At 43.4% G+C, this 22,422-nt stretch overlaps 1 pseudogene; it reads right to left on the bottom strand.

Moving 5' to 3' along the window:
* Window positions 1-53: 53 nt before the first annotated feature.
* On the bottom strand, window positions 54-6,200 carry LOC121568175 (annotated as a pseudogene).
* Between the last annotated feature and the right edge of the window lie 16,222 nt (window positions 6,201-22,422).

The following is a 22,422-nucleotide window of genomic DNA, read 5'->3' as shown; positions in this document are numbered from 1 at the left end:
TTCTCCTATGGGGACAGCCAAAGAGTGTAGCTACCAAGCTATTTCAGGCTATCAATCAAGTTAGAGTAGCTTGTCTAATTATCTTAGCTGGCATGCCTGCTGCCAATGTTGCTACACTTTAGAAAATCTATAAATTACTAAATGTACTGAAGGCATAAAAGTTTTTAAAGAAACAATTTGCATCATTAATTAAAATGACAATTGAACAGGTAAAGAGGTATGCATTGATAACCTATACAGAAAAATAGACCATAATGATTATGGCTCTAGATTGCAGGAAAAGGTTGTTTCAGGTGTAATAGTTGGTATAACAACAGATTCACTGACACAGCATATCTATGACTTAATTGTCTTGCTACAGGGTCTGTTCTGGGTCGCCCAGGTATTACTCCTAGATGAGAACTGTTGACGGGACCAGTTCAGGGGGGTAGGTAGTGGTAAAGGTAGTGTTGCTCCAGTCTATACTCAGATTGCTCCATGAGCTGATTGGTAGAGGCAGTAGAAGATGGACACTGGTCCCCACAGCCAGGATGGCAATGGCAGCCAGTACAGTGAGACCTCTCCTCAGGACCAGCTGGGTGGTGGAGAGCAATGCTCTGGGGCTCCCATCCTCCCTCTGCACCTCTGGGGTCCAATTGCTTCCCCTGAGGTTCCCCTGGCACTGACATGTATCCATTCACTGTCTGGGTGTGGAAGCAGGCACAATCTGGGTTAGAACAATGTTATTTCCGAGAGTATAGTATAAATAATATAAATAAATAGGACTGAGCAACATTTCTCTACTCACCCTCCCATTGTTCTCTGTGTGGTCAGGTGCAACTATACTCCTCATTGACACCATATGTCCAGCCTTTCCAGCTCGTTTCACAGCCTGTCATAAACAGATCAACTCCGTAATGCTCTCAACTGACAGCAAACATTTTCCTTCACCCACACCAGGCCACTACTATGCTTCACAGAAACCATAAAGATAGAGGTGTGGGCTGTCAGTCTCTCAATCACCTGAGTCCCTGTATGTTCCAGATAGGGAAGTGAAAAGCCACTGGTGACCTACCTTCTCTGTCATTCTCTTCCAGTTGAGCCTGAAGATGACAGTGATGAAGAAGATGGACTGTAGAATGACACAGATGAACAGACCTAACCAGAACCCTGTGTACATTTTTACATTTGAGTCATTTAGCAGACGCTCTTATCCAGAGTGACTTACAGTTAGTGAGTGCATACATTTTTTCATACTGTGTAGAGGGAGGTGAAGAGAGGAGCGGAGAGGAGAGGAGAGGAGAGGAAAGGAGAGGAGAGGTGGGGAAAGGAAAGGAGAAGAAAGGAAAGGAAAGGAGAGGAAAGGAAAGGAAAGGAGAGGAGAAGAGAGGAAAGGAAATAAAGTAAAGGAGGGGGGAGAGGAGGAGAGGAGGTTAGACTGGCTTTGTATAAGGACAGAGAACATTGTGTCATCTTCAATACAGAATACCCCTGCTATTCATGATTCTTGATTGCTAGTGAGAGCAAACTGTTTTTCTGAATGTTTTTGTACCACATTTCTGAATTTGATCATAACCATACTTCTGTTGCAAGTATGTGGCAAGGCAGTAAGAATGAGCGAAGACCTCTGGTCTAGAAAAGGAAGTCTAAAATTGTGTTTGGTTTTCATAAAATTCAGAAATGAGTACATACCTAGGACCAGCTGCAAACATCAAAGAGATGCCCAGTGGATGGCCCACACAGTAGTAGGTGATGAGATTAGCCATCGCTGCTATCTTCTGTTGGCCCGTGCCCAGGATGATTCCCATGCACACACAGTGGGACAGACAGACAAATCTCAGATTAGTGGGTGTTTACAGAGAGAGACAAACACTGTTGGCTGGCTGTCACCACGTTTCATGTCTTATCACTCATTCAACCAATGTTCCCGGGTCCTGGAAAATTACACAGATTACACACACTTATTCCACTGTATATTAATGAGTTCTTATTATACAAAATGTTATTCATTTTTCAATGGTTACAAATCACTTGAGTGTACTTACCACTAGCCCATCAAAGAACTGAAGGACACAATACACGTTGAGAAGTATTTTACATTTCAGTCATTTAGCAGACGCTCTTATCCAGAGCAACTTACAGTTAGTGACTGTATATATTTTCATACTGGACCCCCGTGGGAATCGAACCCATAACCCTGGCGTTGCAAACGCCATGCTCTACCAACTGAGCTACACGGGACCAGATCTATTACCTGCCTGAAAAGGAAATAAATAATCGCTATTGAGATAGTTAGGTTCCATTTTTTGACTGTCTTGATTTGATTCATTATGTTGACTATATGTACATTCTACTTACTCATCAGAAGTAAACATGAAGGCGATCCCTGTTTTAGTAGAGATCAGCATGATTCCCTGAATTACTGCCATTGAACCTAGAGCATGGGACAGAGGAAAAATACATGCACTACTGCAAAATAACTACTAGTTTGTCAAAGTAATTATTATAATTTTTGTTCACCATAGATCACCATAGTTGTGATGGTTGAAATAAGTGCCATATGAGCTAGAGTAAGTGTGTGACTGACCTGAGAGGGCGAGAGACACCTTGCTGGTGAGGATGGCCCCGGCTCTGTCTCTGGCCCCCAGGGCGTTCCCCACACGAACACATGCTGCAGCCTGGATCCCCAGGGAGAACTTTACCCACACAACACAACACATTAACTAGATGCCTCATAAACAGCTTGCTGTCTTAGTCTAACCATGGCTCAAATAAAGTTAATGTGTGTTTTTGCCTCAGATTTTACTTTGACCTGTAGCCTACACGTACATTACATTTAGAATTTGGACTGGATAGCCAGGGCATGCTCAAACAAAGTTAATGTCTGCTTTTGACTCAGATTTAATGTTGATCTGTAGCGTACATACATGTATAGTAAATGTTGGGTTATTCTTCAACTTATTTGGACTGGATAGCCAGGGCATTGGGTTTCGTTTGGTTTCCATGATAGGACTAAGTGTTAGAGTGGGTGTGTAAATAGTTCTGTACACAGTACCATGTAGTTGATTAAAGCCAGCATTATGACCACGTGTTGAGCAGCCAGGTCCACTTCACTCAGCATGCCTGAGAAATAGAGAAGGAAAGAGAGAGGGGGAAGAAGTTTACATACACTTAGGTTGGAGTCATTAAAACTCATTTTTCAACCACTCCACAAATGTCTTGTTAACAAACTATAGTTTTGGCAAGTCGGTTAGGACATCTACTTTGTGCATGACACAAGTAATTTTTCCAACAATTGTTTACAGACAGATTATTTCACTTATAATTCACTGTATCACAATTCCAGTGGGTCAGAAGTTTACATACATTAAGTTGACTGTGCCTTTAAACAGCTTGGAAAATTCCAGGAAATTATGTCATGGCTTTAGAAGCTTCTGATAGGCTAATTGACATCATTTGAGTCACTTGGAGGTGTACCTGTGGATGTATTTCAAGGCCTACCTTCAAACTCAGTGCCTCTTTGCTTGACATCATGGGAAAATCAAAAGACATCAGCCAAGACCTCAGAAAAAAAATAGTAGACCTCCACAAGATGGCATATTATTAAATGTCAGGAATTGTGAACATCTGAGTTTAAATGTATTTGGCTAAAATGTAAACTTCTGACTCCAACTGTAGATATGGTTGTTTTGGCCTTTTGAATGTGACTGTTCATTGGTGTTAACCTTAAGAGCTGAAATGAACCTGCAAGGAATCCCCCAAGCTCATAGATCCACCATTCGAAACACAGCATCAGTGTCCTGGGGATGGCTAGTTTCATATAAGAGCCCCACTCCTGCAAAGCTTCTGTAGTTCAGGTTCATGCTCTACAACATTCGCAGAGTACGACCCTTCCTTGCACAGAAAGCGGCACAGGTCCTAATCCAGGCACTTGTCATCTCCCGTCTGGATTACTGCAACTCGCCGTTGGCTGGGCTCCCTGCCTGTGCCATTAAACCCCTTCAATTTATCCAGAACGCTGCAGCCCGTCTCTCATGTCACCCCGCTCCTCCGCACACTCCACTGGCTTCCAGTTGAGGCTCGCATCTACTACAAGACCATGATGCTTGCCTACTGAGCTGTGAGGGGAACGGCACCTCCTTACCTTCAGGCTCTGATCAGACCCTACACCCAAACGAGGGCACTACGTTCATCTACCTCTGGCCTGCTAGCTCCCCTACCTCTACGGAAGCACAGTTCCCGCTCAGCCCAGTCAAAGCTATTCGCTGCTCTGGCACCCCAATGGTGGAACAAGATCCCCCACGACGCCAGGACAGCGGAGTCACTGACCACCTTCCGGAGACACTTGAAACCCTACCTCTTTAAGGAATACCTGGAATAGTATAAAGTAATCCTTCTTCCCCCACCCACCATTTAAAAAAAAAAGTTTTAAAAAAAAGGTGGTTGTCCTACTGGCTATCATAAATTGAATGCACCAATTTGTAAGTCGCTCTGGATAAGAGCGTCTGCTAAATGATGTAAATGTAAATGTAAATGTAGTCCAACCTGTAGGGGGAGACAAAAGCCTGTTCATCCCAACACAAACCAGTCTATTTCAATGGCTCACATTCATTAGGCACAATCAGAGGGATGTGGACTTTCTCTTACCTCCCCATGTTTTCACATATAGTTTCTTCCAACAAATGTAAGCAAACAAGACAGAACATATGTAGAGCTTGGAAAGCGTATTAGCTGCTGTATACCCTCTATAAAACAAATACACACAAACAAAAACACACTCCATGAAATGATAATGACCATAATTACAGTACTTGGTACATAATTGATACTCTGACTATGTTACTGACTGTTAAGAATATGGAACTGTTATCAATGTTTCTTGTGTGAGCACACCTACATAACTCCCAGGTCCATCCAGTAGAGCAGGATATAGTTTGTCACCACATTGGCGATGTTGGCCGCTGCTGCTGTGTACATCTGAGGCAGTATTATCCCCTGAGCACAGACACACACACGTTGATATGATCATAAACATCAGATTCACACCTATGACTGTCTTACTCCTTAACTCAGATGACACAAGAGACTGGGATGAGGATGCCATCATAGAAATAAGAATGAATAGAAAGGGTGTCTCCATTTAAGTCAATGATGGCATAATGGGTGGACTGGCAGCCATTTTGAGTGTACCCATGCCAGGAATTAAAATCAGGAAGTGTACCCTTTAATCTGTGCTGTGATTTGTTGAGTCAACTCAACTGACATTACAAAAAATACATTCCATTGCATGAGCCACATCAGTTAGCATAATTTGAATGAGCATTCTACATTACCATGGCAATCCAGCATCACTTGATAGAACAATCCAAAATAATATGAAAATGATTGCATCACAATACCAGGCAGCCATTGCGAGTGTAGCTATGAGTTTACCAGTTAATTAGGGTTAGAGCTTCCAAGGCTGTTCTATTCATTCTTATTTCTATGGATGCGATGAGGTGTGAGGAACAAAACAAGTCATTTGTAGCCCAGCAGCACAGTCAGTGTACCTGGTTCTGGAGATAAGAAGCCTGAAGTTGATGCAGAAAAATAGCCTAAAAGAAAGAGATACAGAGTAAATTAGAAAGACAGGGAGGAGAGGATGTTTAATGCAATTTAATGAGAAAACACTAAATGTACTATTCATCTGATAAGAATAGGTTAATGGAGCCAGCGAGTTGAAAACTCAGATAAAATTGAAGCCACTCGAAACAAGTGGGTATTTGATATAACAGATGACTCACTGGCACTGCAGGTAGGTAGGCAATGACATACAGCTGTGCTATCCTGAAATACAGAGCATGTATTCGCTGTTAAATCACACACAATTACTACACCTGTTTCCATGTATTTACCCTATACACACCACATACTGCTACACTCTATCCATTTACCATTATGTTGTCCGTAAAAATCACCTATTCAGGCAGCAGTGTCAAAATGTTTATTGCTTCTAGAAACTAACAGCAATCTGTACATCTCATTGAGTAAGTCAATTGTCTGTGAAAACATTGCTGGCGTTTCCACTGAATGGAGTGTTTGTGGAATTGCCAGGGGCCACATTTGATGCTGAGAGCAGCCAGAGATGGTGTTATTGCAGCTAAGAGAATGAGGAGTTCTGTTCTCCCCAATTAGCATACAAACAAGCACATTATCTTTATCCAGCATCAGAGGCACCTCATCGTGCATCGGCTGTATCTGTGCTGTGCTCAGGTCTGAGTCATAAACCAAGGTCAGGAACAACTCTGGTGCTAGTCACAGCGTATAACCAAGGTCAGGAACAAATCTGGAGCTAGTCATAGGGTATAACAAGGGCCCATGACTAGCTCCAGGCCCTAATATAAGTGTTAGGATACTATAGTGTGAGTCAGACTCCAGGCCATTAGACTGTTAAATAGTCACCACTAGCCGGCCTCCGCCCAGTACCCTGCCCTGAACTTATTCACTGTTACTAGCCGGCTACCACCCAGTACTCTACCCTTCACCTTAGATACTGCTGCCCTATGTAGCCTACATAGTCATTGAACTCTGGACACTTTAATAATGTTTACATACAGTACTGTTTTACCCACTTCATATGTCTTTACTGTATTCTAGTCAAGGCTCATCCTATATAACTACTGCTGTAAACACCTTTTCTATTCATATACACTACCTGTCAAAGGTTTAAGAACTCCTACAGTCATTTCTCTTTGCTTATTTGAGCTGTTCTTGCCATAATATGGACTTGATCTTTTACCAAATAGGGCTATCTTCTGTATACCCCCCCTACCTTATCAAGGCAAAGGGTGGCTACTTAGAAGAATCTAAAATATAAAATATATTTTGATTTGTTTAACACTTTTTTGGTTACTACATGATTCCATATGTGTTATTTCATAGTTTTGATGTCTTCACTATTCTATTATGTAGAAAATAGTAAAAATAAAGAAAAACCCCTGAATGAGTAGGTGTGACCAAACTTTTGACTGGTACTGTATATATTTACATTCTGGACTCTGACATTGCTTGTTCTGATATTTCTCAATTCCTTTCTTTGAATTTTTTGGGATTTGTGTGTATTGTTTTGTATTGTTAGGTATTACTGCACTGTTGGAGCTAGAAACATAAGCATTTCGCTGCACCTGCAATAACATCTGCAAAATACAGTGGGGAAAAAAAGTATTTAGTCAGCCACCAATTGTGCAAGTTCTCCCACTTAAAAAGATGAGAGAGGCCTGTAATTTTCATCATAGGTACACGTCAACTATGACAGACAAAATGAGATTTTTTTTTCTCCAGAACATCACATTGTAGGATTTTTAATGAATTTATTTGCTAATTATGGTGGAAAATAAGTATTTGGTCAATAACAAAAGTTTCTCAATACTTTGTTATATACCCTTTGTTGGCAATGACACAAGTCAAACGTTTTCTGTAAGTCTTCACAAGGTTTTCACACACTGTTGCTGGTATTTTGGCCCATTCCTCCATGCAGATCTCCTCTAGAGCAGTGATGTTTGGGAGCTGTCGCTGGGCAACACGGACTTTCAACTCCCTCCAAAGATTTTCTATGGGGTTGAGATCTGGAGACTGGCTAGGCCACTCCAGGACCTTGAAATGCTTCTTACGAAGCCACTCCTTCGTTGCCCGGGCGGTGTGTTTGGGATCATTGTCATGCTGAAAGCCCCAGCCACGTTTCATCTTCAATGCCCTTGCTGATGGAAGGAGGTTTTCACTCAAAATCTCACGATACATGGCCCCATTCATTCTTTCCTTTACACGGATCAGTCGTCCTGGTCCCTTTGCAGAAAAACAGCCCCAAAGCATGATGTTTCCACCCCCATGCTTCACAGTAGGTATGGTGTTCTTTGGATGCAACTCAGCATTCTTTGTCCTCCAAACACGACGAGTTGAGTTTTTACCAAAAAGTTATATTTTGGTTTCATCTGACCATATGACATTCTCCCAATCCTCTTCTGGATCATCCAAAGGCACTCTAGCAAACTTCAGACGGGCCTGAACATGTACTGGCTTAAGCAGGGGGACACATCTGGCACTGCAGGATTTGAGTCCCTGGCGGCGTAGTGTGTTACTGATGGTAGGCTTTGTTACTTTGGTCCCAGCTCTCTGCAGGTCATTCACTAGGTCCCCCCGTGTGGTTCTGGGATTTTTGCTCACCGTTCTTGTGATAATTTTGACCCCACGGGGTGAGATCTTGCGTGGAGCCCCAGATTGAGGGAGATTATCAGTGGTCTTGTATTTCTTCCATTTCCTAATAATTGCTCCCACAGTTGATTTCTTCAAACCAAGCTGCTTACCTATTGCAGATTCAGTCTTCCCAGCCTGGTGCAGGTCTACAATTTTGTTTCTGGTGTCCTTTGACAGCTCTTTGGTCTTGGCCATAGTGGAGTTTGGAGTGTGACTGTTTGAGGTTGTGGACAGGTGTCTTTTATACTGATAACAAGTTCAAACAGGTGCCATTAATACAGGTAACGAGTGGAGTACAGAGGAGCCTTTTAAAGAAGAAGTTACAGGTCTGTGAGAGCCAGAAATCTTGCTTGTTTGTAGGTGACCAAATACTTATTTTCCACCATAATTTGCAAATAAATTCATTAAAAATCCTACCATGTGATTTTCTGGATTTTTTTCTTCTCAATTTGTCTGTCATAGTTGACGTGTACCTATGATGAAAATTACAGGCCTCTCTCATCTTTTTAAGTGGGAGAACTTGCACAATTGGTGGCTGACTAAATACTTTTTTTTCCCCACTGTAAATTGATTTGTATTTTAATGAGGGAAATAAGTATTTGACCCCCTCTCAATCAGAAAGATTTCTGGCTCCCAGGTGTCTTTTATACAGGTAACGAGCTGAGATTAGGAGCACACTGTTAAAGGGAGTGCTCCTAATCTCAGCTTGTTACCTGTATAAAAGACACCTGTCCACAGAAGCAATCAATCAGATTCCAAACTCTCCACCATGGCAAAGACCAAAGAGCTCTCCAAGGATGTCAGGGACAAAATTGTAGACCTACACAAGGCTGGAATGGGCTACAAGACCATCGCCAAGCAGCTTGGTGAGAAGGTGACAACAGTTGGTGCGATTATTCGCAAATGGAAGAAACACAAAAGGACTGTCAATCTCCCTCGGCCTGGGGCTCCATGCAAGATCTCACCTCGTGGAGTTGCAATGATCATGAGAACGGTGAGGAATCAGCCCAGAACTACACGGGAGGATCTTGTCAATGATCTCAAGGCTGCTGGGACCATAGTCACCAAGAAAACAATTGGTAACACACTACGCCGTGAAGGACTGAAATCCTGCAGCGCCCGCAAGGTCCCTGTGCTCAAGAAAGCACATATACATGCCCGTCTGAAGTTTGCCAATGAACATCTGAATGATTCAGAGAACTGGGTGAAAGTGTTGTGGTCAGATGAGACCAAAATTGAGCTCTTTGGCATCAACTCAACTCGCCGTGGTTGGAGGAGGAGGAATGCTGCCTATGACCTCAAGAACACCATCACCACCGTCAAAACTGGAGGTGGAAACATTATGCTTTGGGTGTGTTTTTCTGCTAAGGGGACAGGATAACTTCACCGCATCAAAGGGATGATGGACTGTCAAATCTTGGGTGAGAACCTCCTTCCCTCAGCCAGGGCATTGAAAATGGGTCGTGGATGGGTATTCCACCATGACAATGACCCAAAACACATGGCCAAGGCAACAAAGGAGTGGCTCAAGAAGAAGCACATTAAGGTCCTGGAGTGGCCTAGCCAGTCTCCAGACCTTAATCCCATATAAAATCTGTGGAGGGAGCTGAAGGTTCGAGTTGCCAAACGTCAGCCTCGAAACCTTAATGACTTTGAGAAGATCTGCAAAGAGGAGTGGGACAAAATCCCTCCTGAGAAGTGTGCAAACCTGGTGGCCAACTACAAGAAACATCTGACCTCTGTGATTGCCAACAAGGGTTTTGCCACCAAGTACTAAGTCATGTTTTGCAGAGGGGTCAAATACTTATTTCCCTCATTAAAATGCAAATCAATTTATAACATTTGACATGCATTTTTTCTGGATTTTTGTTGTTGTTATTCTGTCTCTCACTGTTCAAATAAACCTACCATTAGAATTATAGACTGATAATTTCTATGTCAGTGGGCAAACGTACAAAATCACCAGGGGATCAAATACTTTTTTCCCCTCACTGTAGTTATATTACCCCCAAGCTGTCCAGCGACATTGGTAATTGCCCTCTGTCCTATTATATTTCTTCCGCGGCGCCTGGTTTTGGTGAGGTTGAAGCCAACCTCATCCACATAAATAAATTCATGGCGAATTACATGGGCATCCATCTCCAATACTCTCTGTAACAGACAAAAGGATATACAGATGAGTAAATATGGTATGTCTGAAGTACTGGAAGTAGTGTTGCATACATACCTCTACAAAGTCATGTCGCAGATTCTTGACTGTCAGAGTTTCTCTCAAATGGCACCTTGTAAAGTTGTTTCATCGTCACTTGGTGCCGTTGGAGGATGCATTGTATGGTCGACAGGCTTACAGCATTGATGTTGTTAAATATGGTGTCATTATTCAAGATATGCTCTCTTATCTCTCGAATCCTAATTGCATTGTTGGCCAAAACCATATTTATAATTGCAGTCTCTTGTACATCTGTAAACAAGCGTCCTCGTCCTCCATGATGTCTTTGCCTTTCCACTCTGTACAGAATTCAAACACAATATGTGTTCAGCATAGGAACTGTAAACAATGTACAAAAAAAGGTAGTACAGCATGATAACCAACCTCATTCATTCAATGCAGTGCAGTAAATGGATGGCTTAGATTTATGCAATACTATGCAGTCATACGTATTTTACTGTACATTACTGTAATGCTAAAATAGTCATTAGATAGTTGCATACCTTTTCTCATTTCTGAAGGTTCGAATTATGGACGCCACTGTAAATCGACTCAAGTTGGGCTGGACTCTCAGTCCAGCCTCTCTCATGGTCAAACCGTGGTTGATCACATGATCAACAAGTGTTGCCCTATTCTCATCAGAGATGGCTCTCCTTCCTCTTCCTCCTCCTCCAACTCTTCGTCTTTAAATTTGTCCTCGTTGTTGTGTCCTGCCTCTCCCTCCTACTCCTCTTGCTCTCTGTCCATTGTTGGCATCCATTGTTCAAAACAGGTAATCTGACCTTTGACCTATTTATAGGCCTATACTACAGTAAAGCAGTGATCAGTTAAGCAATTAGTGTTTGCACATGTGAGGAGTGTGTGTGTGACCTGGTGAATAAGTGTAGCATTTTGATTGGTTGTGTTTGGAAAAGGAAAGCAAGTCACTTCCTGTTAGATTTTTGTGTTTTACAGTGGGGAAAAAAAGTATTTAGTCAGCCACCAATTGTGCAAGTTCTCCCACTTAAAAAGATGAGAGAGGCCTGTAATTTTCATCATAGGTACACGTCAACTATGACAGACAAAATTAGAAAGAAAATTCCAGAAAATCACATTGTAGGATTTTTAATGCATTTATTTGCAAATTATGGTGGAAAATAAGTATTTGGTCAATAACAAAAGTTTCTCAATACTTTGTTATATACCCTTTGTTGGCAATGACACAGGTCAAACGTTTTCTGTAAGTCTTCACAAGGTTTTCACACACTGTTGCTGGTATTTTGGCCCATTCCTCCATGCAGATCTCCTCTAGAACAGTGATGTTTTGGGGCTGTCGCTGGGCAACACGGACTTTCAACTCCCTCCAAAGATTTTCTATGGGGTTGAGATCTGGAGACTGGCTAGGCCACTCCAGGACCTTGAAATGCTTCTTACGAAGCCACTCCTTCGTTGCCCGGGCGGTGTGTTTGGGATCATTGTCATGCTGAAAGCCCCAGCCACGTTTCATCTTCAATGCCCTTGCTGATGGAAGGAGGTTTTCACTCAAAATCTCACGATACATGGCCCCATTCATTCTTTCCTTTACACGGATCAGTCGTCCTGGTCCCTTTGCAGAAAAACAGCCCCAAAGCATGATGTTTCCACCCCCATGCTTCACAGTAGGTATGGTGTTCTTTGGATGCAACTCATCATTCTTTGTCCTCCAAACACGACAAGTTTAGTTTTTACCAAAAAGTTCTATTTTGGTTTCATCTGACCATATGACATTCTCCCAATCCTCTTCTGGATCATCCAAATGCACTCTAGCAAACTTCAGACGGGCCTGGACATGTACTGGCTTAAGCAGGGGGACACGTCTGGCACTGCAGGATTTGAGTCCCTGGCGGCGTAGTGTGTTACTGATGGTAGGCTTTGTTACTTTGGTCCCAGCTCTCTGCAGGTCATTCACTAGGTCCCCCTGTGTGGTTCTGGGATTTTTGCTCACCGTTCTTGTGATCATTTTGACCCCACGGGGTGAGATCTTGCGTGGAGCCCCAGATCGAGGGAGATTATCAGTGGTCTTGTATGTCTTCCATTTCCTAATAATTGCTCCCACAGTTGATTTCTTCAAACCAAGCTGCTTACCTATTGCAGATTCAGTCTTCCCAGCCTGGTGCAGGTCTACAATTGTGTTTCTGGTGTCCTTTGACAGCTCTTTGGTCTTGGCCATAGTGGAGTTTGGAGTGTGACTGTTTGAGGTTGTGGACAGGTGTCTTTTATACTGATAACAAGTTCAAACAGGTGCCGTTAATACAGGTAACGAGTGGAGGACAGAGGAGCCTCTTAAAGAAGAAGTTACAGGTCTGTGAGAGCCAGAAATCTTGCTTGTTTGTAGGTGACCAAATACTTATTTTCCACCATAATTTGCAAATAAATTCATTAAAAATCCTACAATGTGATTTTCTGGAATTTTTTTCCTCAATTTGTCTGTCATAGTTGACGTGTACCTATGATGAAAATTACAGGCCTCTCTCATCTTTTTAAGTGGGAGAACTTGCAGAATTGGTGGCTGACTAAATACTTTTTTTCCCCACTGTAGGTAGAGAATTGTGTGTAGTGTTTTGAAAAAAGTGTTTTCTGCTATTGACAACTGAGTCAAAGGCTGAGAAATAGCTTATGGTTTTGGAGATTTGGTTTGTAGTTTTGCACTTTGAGTGAGAGGTTTCAAAAATGGTGTGACATGAAAAGATTTTGTGTGTAAGCAGTTGGAAAAAACTGTAACTGAATGACTAATACTTGTTGGGTATTTAGGCTTTGTTTGTATCTCATGGATGGGGAGGGGGTGGAGTGGAATGAATCATTATGGGTGTGCCAACAGAGAGAAACATAATGAGTTACAAAGTGGCATAGATGCAATTAACCTTATCCTCTTCCTCTGTGCTCAATGTGAATAGAAATTAGATAGGTGATTAAAAGCATACAATGGTTGTTGATAATATTTTTATGACAACAATCTTAGCTTCTGACCAAGCAATCCACGTCAACCCCAAAGTCAATTTCAGACTATTTTTCATTGGGAAGGATGTAGCATCAAATATTAAAGTGTCTGACAATCTCCCAAGTCAGAGCAGCAAAGATCACCCAGTCAGTACACTGGCATATTGCAACAGAAGATGCAGCCTGTGGTATTGGCAGGGGAAAGCTTCATTTGCCTGGCTATCTGTACCACTGCAACAGCAGACGGTAATGCAAATGGGAAAAATATATTTTATGGATGGAATATATCCTTATAAACACTTTATGGAAACGTGACTGTTGTCTGAAGTTCGTTTATGGAAGAGAATTACAAACCAAAACCAGTAGAAACACACACAAACTATGAAGACACCTATCAGGTAGAGAGAACTGATGACAGTGACAGGGAGATATAGTATCTATCTGCACTCCAACTCTCTCAGCACTGGAGGGGGCAACAGGGCTGTAAATACCTGGAGGGATGAAAGCTGTCTAAAATCTCAACAGTTATCAAAAGGTTCCAAAAGGGTTCTTCAGCTGTCCCCATAGGAGAACCCTTTTTGGTTCCAGGTAGAACCATTTTGGGTTCCATGTTAAATGGGGTTCTTCAAAGGGTTCTCCTATGGGGACAGCCGAAGAACCCTTTGGTTGTAGATAGCAACTTTTTTTTCTAAGAGTGTACTGTGCCAGTATTTGGACCATCCCAGGCTCTAGCCTGACTAAATCAATCAGGCCACATCAGACATCATGTGCCGTGTCACTTGACATCTTGTTGTTTCCCCTCTGATATTGTGTTTTTCACAAACTCCTGGACTGATGATGGCACTTCATTTTCCCTGCTTCTCTCTCTCGCTCTTTCTCTCTCTCTCTCTCTCTCTCTCTCTCTCTCTCTCTCTCTCTCTCTCTCTCTCTCTCTCTCTCTCTCTCTCTCTCTCTCTCTCTCTCTCTCTCTCTCTCTCTGACAGCTTAGAAACACAGGGACAGAGATATGTGAAGAGGAGACACAGTGGGAAGATTGGATGCAGCGTGGGGATCGAACCCTCTGGTCTTCGTGGTCATTATATAGCTGATGTGCTAAGAGCTGGTAGTGTTACCACTTGACCACAAGCACTGCAGAGGGAAGCTATTTCTGTCAGCTATAACATATTATTTTCCCTTGGCTTCCTCCTCTAGGTCTCCAGCCTTCAGGATGAAAATAAACCCCCTGATAAGAGCCCTTCCCCCACTTCTCTTCCTGGGCTGTTTGTGTCAGCTAGCAGCAGGTAAATAAAAAACAACCCTCCTTCATTCCAAAAATACACTACCGATATCTACCTCTCCACCATGGAAACTATCCCCTTTCAGCACTAAGACAACGTTTTTCCAGCACAGTGAGTACCAGTGCTTGGTGTATAATTAATTGACCCTATTATAGATGGGCATGTGTTATGTCTGAGGTATATATACTGTATACAGTGTGAAACAGGAAACACTTAAACAAAATCAAACAGAAGAATAAAAGCCTTGGAGGAAAGCCAACACGAGTCACCCAACCTAATTATAGTATTTCCATGAATTCTATTGTCTTTCACACAGCATGTCACATTCAGATGACATAAATTACAAACAGAAATAAATAGCTACTGTAAGTACAGTACAGTACAGTCGTGGTCAAAAGTTTTGAGAATGACACAAATATGAATTTGCACAAGGTCTACTGCCTCAGTTTTTATGATGGCAATTTGCATATACTCCAGAATGTTATGAAGAGTGATCAGATGAATTGCATTTAATTGCAAAGTCCCTCCCAAAAAACATTTCCACTGCATTTCAGCCCTGCCACAAAAGGACCAGCTGACATCATGTCAGTGATTCTCTCGTTAACACAGGTGAGAGTGTTGACGAGGACAAGGCTGGAGATCACTCTGTCATGCTGATTGAGTTCGAATAACAGACTGGAAGCTTTAAAAGGAGGGTGGTGCTTGAAATCATTGTTCTTCCTCTGTTAACCATGGTTACCTGCAAGGAAACACGTGCCGTCATCATTGCTTTGCTCAAAAAGGGCTTCACAGGCAAGGATATTGCTGCTAATAAGATTGCATCTAAATCAACCATTTAGCGGATCATCAAGAACTCCAAGGAGAGAGGTTCAATTGTTGTGAAGAAGGCTTCAGGGCGCCCAAGAAAGTCCAGCAAGCGCCAGGACCGTCTCCTAAAGTTGATTCAACTGCGGGATCGGGGCACCACCAGTGCAGAGCTTGCTCAGGAATGGCAGCAGGCAGGTGTGAGTACATCTGCACGCACAGTGAGGCGAAGACTTTTGGAGGATGGCCTGGTGTCAAGAAGGGCAGCGAGGAAGCCACTTCTCTCCAGGAAAAACATCAGGGACAGACTGATATTCTGCAAAAGGTACAGGGATTGGACTGCTGACGACTGGGGTAAAGTCATTTTCTCTGATGAATCCCCTTTCCGATTGTTTGGGGCATCCGGAAAAAAGCTTGTCCGGAGAAGACAAGGTGAGCGCTACCATCAGTCCTGTGTCATGCATCCTGAGACCATTCATGTGTGGGGTTGCTTCTCAGCCAAGGGAGTGGGCTCACTCACAATTTTGCTTAAGAACACAGCCATGAATAAAGAATGGTACCAACACATCCTCCGAGAGCAACTTCTCCCAACCATCCAAGAACAGTTTGGTGACAAACAATGCCTTTTCCAGCATGATGGAGCACCTTGCCATAAGGCAAAAGTGATAAGTGGCTCGGGGAACAAAACATTGACATTTTGGGTCCATGGCCAGGAAACTCCCCAGACCTTAATCCCATTGAGAACTTGTGGTCAATCCTCAAGAGGCGGGTGGACAAACAAAAACCCACAAATTCGGACAAACTACAAGCATTGATTATGCAAGAATGGGCTGCCATCAGTCAGGATGTGGCCCAGAAGTTAATTTACAGCATGCCAGGGCGGATTGCAGAGGTCTTGAAACAGCAGGGTCAACACTGCAAATATTGACTCTTTGCATAAACTTAATGTAATTGTCAATAAAAGCCTTTGACACTTATGGAATGCTTGTAATTATACTTCAGTATACCATAGTAACATCTGACAAAAATATCTAAAAACAAACTTTTGTGAAGACCAATACTTGTGTCATTCTCAAAACTTTTGACCACGACTGTACATTAAAAACACCCATGTACTGTAATCATGTCTGGTGCTTTTATAATGGTACCATAACTAATTATATTGTTCTCTAGTCTTGGATGTACTGTAGGGGCCTGATTCTGACTTAGGAAATGTAGTTGGTATTCAGACTATATACAGGTGCATAACGGGCATAGCCACGGGAAGATGTTTGGGGGTGAGGGTGCTGCGATTTCTTCTCAGAGGGAGGTGTAGCATTATACATTTTTGCCCACGCTACATCAGTCTGCTAATACATGATTAGTAAAGGCCCTGTGCACTACTTTTGTGAGAAATTTTCTTCATTTTCAAATATTATTATTTTGATTAATATTTGTGTTTAATTCAGATTTTCCCGTGGCTATGGTAATGAGCGTGGTTGCCTTGCACACGCTGAATACATTTAATTCAACCGCTGAAAACCCTCCCACTTGCTAGCCAACAGATTTTCAGTACATTTATCTTAAGCCATCCCTTTAAAAATGGTGTACCTGTAATATGAATTTTGTCGACAAACTAGAAGACATAGGGAGAACTGGTTCAGAATATAGGTATCGATGAAAGAAGGCCATGCAAATATATGCATATTCCTCTCAGTTTCAGCACCAACTGGTAGATTTAAAAATACTCTGATCTTGTAGATTATTTAGGCACATTTTAGGGCTGTCCTTTACGCACAAAATATATTGACGAATCAAAAATACAGTGGTTTGATTCATCCTGAAAGTTGTCATATTAAAGTTCAATCCATGAAATATTGGAAGGTGGAAAAAAGTGTACAATAAGGGTTAAACAATAGTCCTATAAATATATCCTAATCCACACTAGTAATGGAACTACATTACCGGTCAAAAGTTTTATAACACCTACTCATTCAAGGGTTTTTCTTTATTTTTACTATTTTCTACATTGTAGTCTCAGTAAAGGAAGGGAACATGCTCAACTCTAGGTGGGACAACTCTAAATCGTCTTCTGTAAACAAGTAATAAGGGTGCTTGGAACCAGAAATCTGGTTGATTTGCAATTTAATCTTTGTGTTTATTTTCTTTAACTCATAGTAGCAAGATGTGTTATTAAACCATACGCATAAGTTTGGGCTTGTGCCTTCCTCAGGTTAACCTGGGCCAGGGGAACAGGGTGAATGTCAGCAGTCTGTGTCTACAGGACATGTCCCAAGCCGACCACCAGGTCACCTTCACCTGCCAGCTAAAGAGAGACCCCAGCATCAAAGCCTCTGTGATGCTGATTGTCCACTATGAGTACTGATGGACAGACATCTATCCTACTCCGAGTCCTCTTTCTCAGGAAGAACAAACAGCATGGATCAGAATATGAGGGAATAAAGCATGAGTGCTTTCTCAAATGTATTCATTTACATTTACATTTTAGTCATTTAGCAGACGCTCTTATCCAGAGCGACTTACAGTTAGTGCATACATTATTTTTATCGAACCCACAACCCTGGCGTTGCAAACGCCATGCTCTACCAATTGAGCTACATCCCCTGCCGGCCAAATCCCTCCCCTACCCTGGACGACGCTGGGCCAATTGTGCGCGCCGCCCCATGGGTCTCCCGGTCGCGGCCGGCTACGACAGAGCCTGGATTCGAACCAGGATCTCTAGTGGCACAGCTAGCACTGCGATGCAGTGCCTTAGACCACTGCGCCACTGTAAATGTAGAACATATTCACTCATATGTTCTACATTTAAATTTTTACATTTTAGTCAGTTAGCAGATGCTCTTATCCAGAGTGACTTACAGTTAGTACAATCATCTTAAGATAGCTAGGTGGGACAACCATATATCTCAGTCATAGTAAGTACATTTTTCCTTAAAATAAGCTATCAGCAAAGTTACTGGGGGAGGGCCTCTACGGCTGGGAAGGCCAAGAGATCAGAGGTGGCAGAACAGAGTACTCGGGTTGGAGTGTAGAGTTTGAGCATAGCATGAAGTTAGGGAGGGGCAGTTCCTCTTGCTGCTCCGTAGGCAAGCACCATGGTCTTGTAGTGGATGCGAGCTTCGACTGGAAGCCAGTGAAGTGTGCGGAGGAGCGGGGTGACATGGGAGAACTTGGGAAGGTTGAACACCAGGCGGGCTGCAGCGTTCTGGATAAGAGCAGGGGTTTGATGACACAAGCGGGGAGCCCAGCCGACAGCGAGTTGCAGTAGTCCAGACGGGAGAGGACAAGTGCCTGGATTAGGACCTGCGCCACTTCCTGTGTGAGGTAGGGTCGTACTCCGGATGTTGTTGAGCATGAACCTGCAGGAGCGAGCCACTGCTTTGATGTTTGCAAAGAATGACGGGGTGTTGTTCAAGGTCACACCAAGGTTCTTTGCACTCTGGGACGGGGATACCGTGGAGTGGGCAGGCCTTCCACGGGAGGAAGAGCAGCTCCTTCTTGTCGATGTTGAGCTTGAGGTGGTGGACCGACATATCTGCCAGGCACACAGAGATGCATGTCGCCACCCGGCTGTCAGAAGTGGGGAAGGAGAAAAGTAGTTTAGTGTCATCCGCATAGCAATGAAAGGAGAGACCATGTGGGCGGCAGGTAGCTTAGTGGTTAAGAGCGTTGTGCCAGTAACAAAAGGTCGCTGGTTCTAATCCCTGAGCCGACTAGGTGAAAAATCTGTCGATGTGCCCTTGAGCAAGGCATTTAACCCTAATTGCTCCTGTAAGTCGCTCTGGATAAGAGCGTCTGCTAAATGACTAAAATGTAAATGAGGATATGACGGAGCCAAGTGACTTGGTGTATAGAGAGAAGAGGAGAGGGCCTAGAACCGATCCCTGGGGGACACCAGTAGTGAGAGTACGTGGTGCAGACACAGATCCTCTCCACGTCACCTGGTAGGAGTGGCCTGCCAGGTAGGATGCAATCCAATAGTATGCAGAGCCAGAGATGCCCAGCCCTGAGAGGGTGGAGAGGAGGATCTGATGGTTTACGGGATGACAGGAGATACTGTACTAGTATTGCCTGTCATCAAATACAGATGACACAGCAATCATTTCTACATGAAGAATACTGTAGAGATATACATTCGCAATAGAATTCATAGCATGACACTCAATTTAGTTTGAGATCCCTATCATAATATAATATTCCTCTCCTGATCCCTGTATTCCTCTCCTCCTACTGTCCCCCCAGATCTGTCAGGCACAGACATTGTGACAGTGGAGGAGTTCATTGACATGGCGCTGTCCTGTCCCTTCTACGCCAACCCCCCTGTGACGGTGTCGTGGCTACTGGACAGGGAGGCCCTAGAGCTGGTTGGCGGTGGTTACACCCTGTACCAGGACGGCAGAGAGGCCAAGGTCACCATCACCAAGGCCCTCAGGGACCTCCACCCAGGACTCTTCAGCTGCATGGCAACGTCCACAGAGTATGGAGACACCACCAAGTTCTTCCAGCTCACTGTGGAAGGTTAGAGCTGTTATAGAGAGATCAGAGAGAACTGAGTGGTGCTATTATACTGTGGTAAACATATAGTTAAAGTCTGGGTTAAACTGAGATTATTATCATTTCTATCACATTAACAAATCAAATCAAAATCAAATAAAATCTTATTGGTCACATACACATGTTTAGCAGATGTTATTGCGGGTGTAGCGAAATGCTTGTGTTTCTAGCTCCGACAGTGCAGTAATATCTAACAAGTAATATTTAACAATTTCACAACATATACCCAATACACACAAATCTAAGTAAAGCAATGGAATTAAGAATACTGTATATATAAATAAATATATGGGCGAGCAATGTCAGAGCGGCATAGACTAAGATACAGTAGAATAGTATAGAAGACAGTATACTGTATACATATGAGATGAGTAATGCAAGATATGTAAACATTATTAAAGTGGCTTCTAATGTGCTAGTGAAAGCTATTTAACAGTCTGATGGCCTTGAGATAGAAGCTATTTTTCAGTCTCTCGGTCCCAGCTTTGATGTACCTGTACTGACCTCGCCTTCTGGATGATAGCTGGGTGAACAGGCAGTGGCTCGGGTGGTTGTTGTCCTTGATGATCTTTTTGGCCTTCCTGCGACATCGGGTGCTGTAGGTGTCCTGGAGGGCTGGTAGTTTGTCCCCGGTGATGTGTTGTGCAGACCGTACCACCCTCTGGAGAGCCCTGCGGTTGCGGGCGTTGCAGTAGCCGTACCAGGCGGTGATACAGCCGACAGGATGCTCTCAATTGTGCATCTGTAAAGGTTTGTGAGGGTTTTAGGTGCCAAGCCAAATTTCTTCAGCCTCCTGAGTTTGAAGAGGCTCTGTTGCGCCTTCTTCACCACACTGTCTGTGTGGGTGAACCATTTCAGTTTGTCGGTGATGTGTACGCCGAGGATATTGAAGCTTTCCACCTTCTCCACTGCTGTCCTGTCGTTGTGGATGGGGGGGTGTTCCCTCTAATTGTGAATAGCTACTTCATACTGTAGGCCTGTTAACTGTGAATAGTTACTTCATACTGTAGGCCTGTTAACTGTGAATAGTTACTTCATACTGTAGGCCTGTTAACTGTGAATAGTTACTTCATACTGTAGGCCTGTTAACTGTGAATGAGGATAAATAGAGTTGCAGTGATCATAATCCCTTTACTATCAAGGAGAGGTAAATGTTTGTTTGACTTTGTCATTACCAGTGACAATGAGTACATGAGTCTTATAGGGAAACTGCCTTGATTCCAGATATTGATCGGGCCAGAGGGGCTTGGCAGTATGACAAATGATGTCAAAAGGTAGGCACTACTTTCTACAGACTTCCTGTGAACTAACTTTCTCCCCATTAATATATCAAGGACAAATTAGATTCATAACAACAAGTATAAGGACACAGGAAGTCGAAATAAGACTGTGAGGGGATCAATTTCAGGGTAAGATTTTTCAATGCGGTCTATCTGGTGAAGCTTTCCAAATAGCTGTGGATTAGCATAAATATTAAGAAGAGGTCTGCACAAACTGTGTGATAATAGGCTTGATGGAGTCATTAGAATGATGGGATGAAGTTCCCAGGACTGATTATTAGAGCTGGAGGAGACAGTTTATCACAGACATCTCAGATCACTGTAACGATCCCGGCAGTCTGAGTCGGGTCCTGTCTGGTGACGAGTTTTTCCTGTTCGTGATCTCCAGTTTCCCGAGGGTTCGGGAACGCTCCGGGGAGCTCTCTTGTTTTCCGCACCTGCATCCCATCAGCAATCTGCACACCTGGTCCTGATCATCACCCTTCTTAGGCTCTGGCCGAACATCCAGTTCCTGCCGGATCGTTAGCCATGAACAGTAGGTTTATCAGTGTATCAGTCCTAGAGCTTCTAGCGTTAGTTTTGTTGTTTTGTACCTTGTTGGTCTATTGTTTTACTTACCTCCGTTTTTGTTCCATCTACAGTCACCAGTCCGGAACCTTCACCCTACCTCTGCCTGATGGTCGGCGGCTGCCGAGCCATCATTGGACCAACAACTGCACCCTCAACAACTCATCCACGCCGCCCGCTCTGTTCCCTGGATTATTCTGCACCGTTTGAATCTGTAATAAACCCTCACCTTCGTTCAACTCTCCTTGTCCTGGTCTGCTTCTGGGTTCTGTCTGAGGGAACTGTGACAGAAACAATCCGGCCAGTAATGAACCCAGCGGACCTGGACTCTGTTCGCCATGCCATTACCCAGCAGGAGAAGATGTTGGGCCATCATAGCACGGTACTACAGGAGATCGCGTTGTCAGTTCGGAACCTTTCTACCGGTCTGACGGAGGTCCAGAACCAACGCCAGTGTCCGGTGGAGGACCCACTACCGGTTTCACCCATCTCGCCTGCCGCTTCTGAAGTTGTGTCCCTCCGTGAGCCCAAGGTTCCGACGCCGGATAAATACGAGGGGAGCTGGGAA

The sequence above is a fragment of the Coregonus clupeaformis genome, chromosome 6, assembly GCF_020615455.1.
Source record: "Coregonus clupeaformis isolate EN_2021a chromosome 6, ASM2061545v1, whole genome shotgun sequence".
NCBI lineage: Eukaryota > Metazoa > Chordata > Actinopteri > Salmoniformes > Salmonidae > Coregonus > Coregonus clupeaformis.
This window is presented reverse-complemented; position numbering and strand designations above follow the sequence as displayed.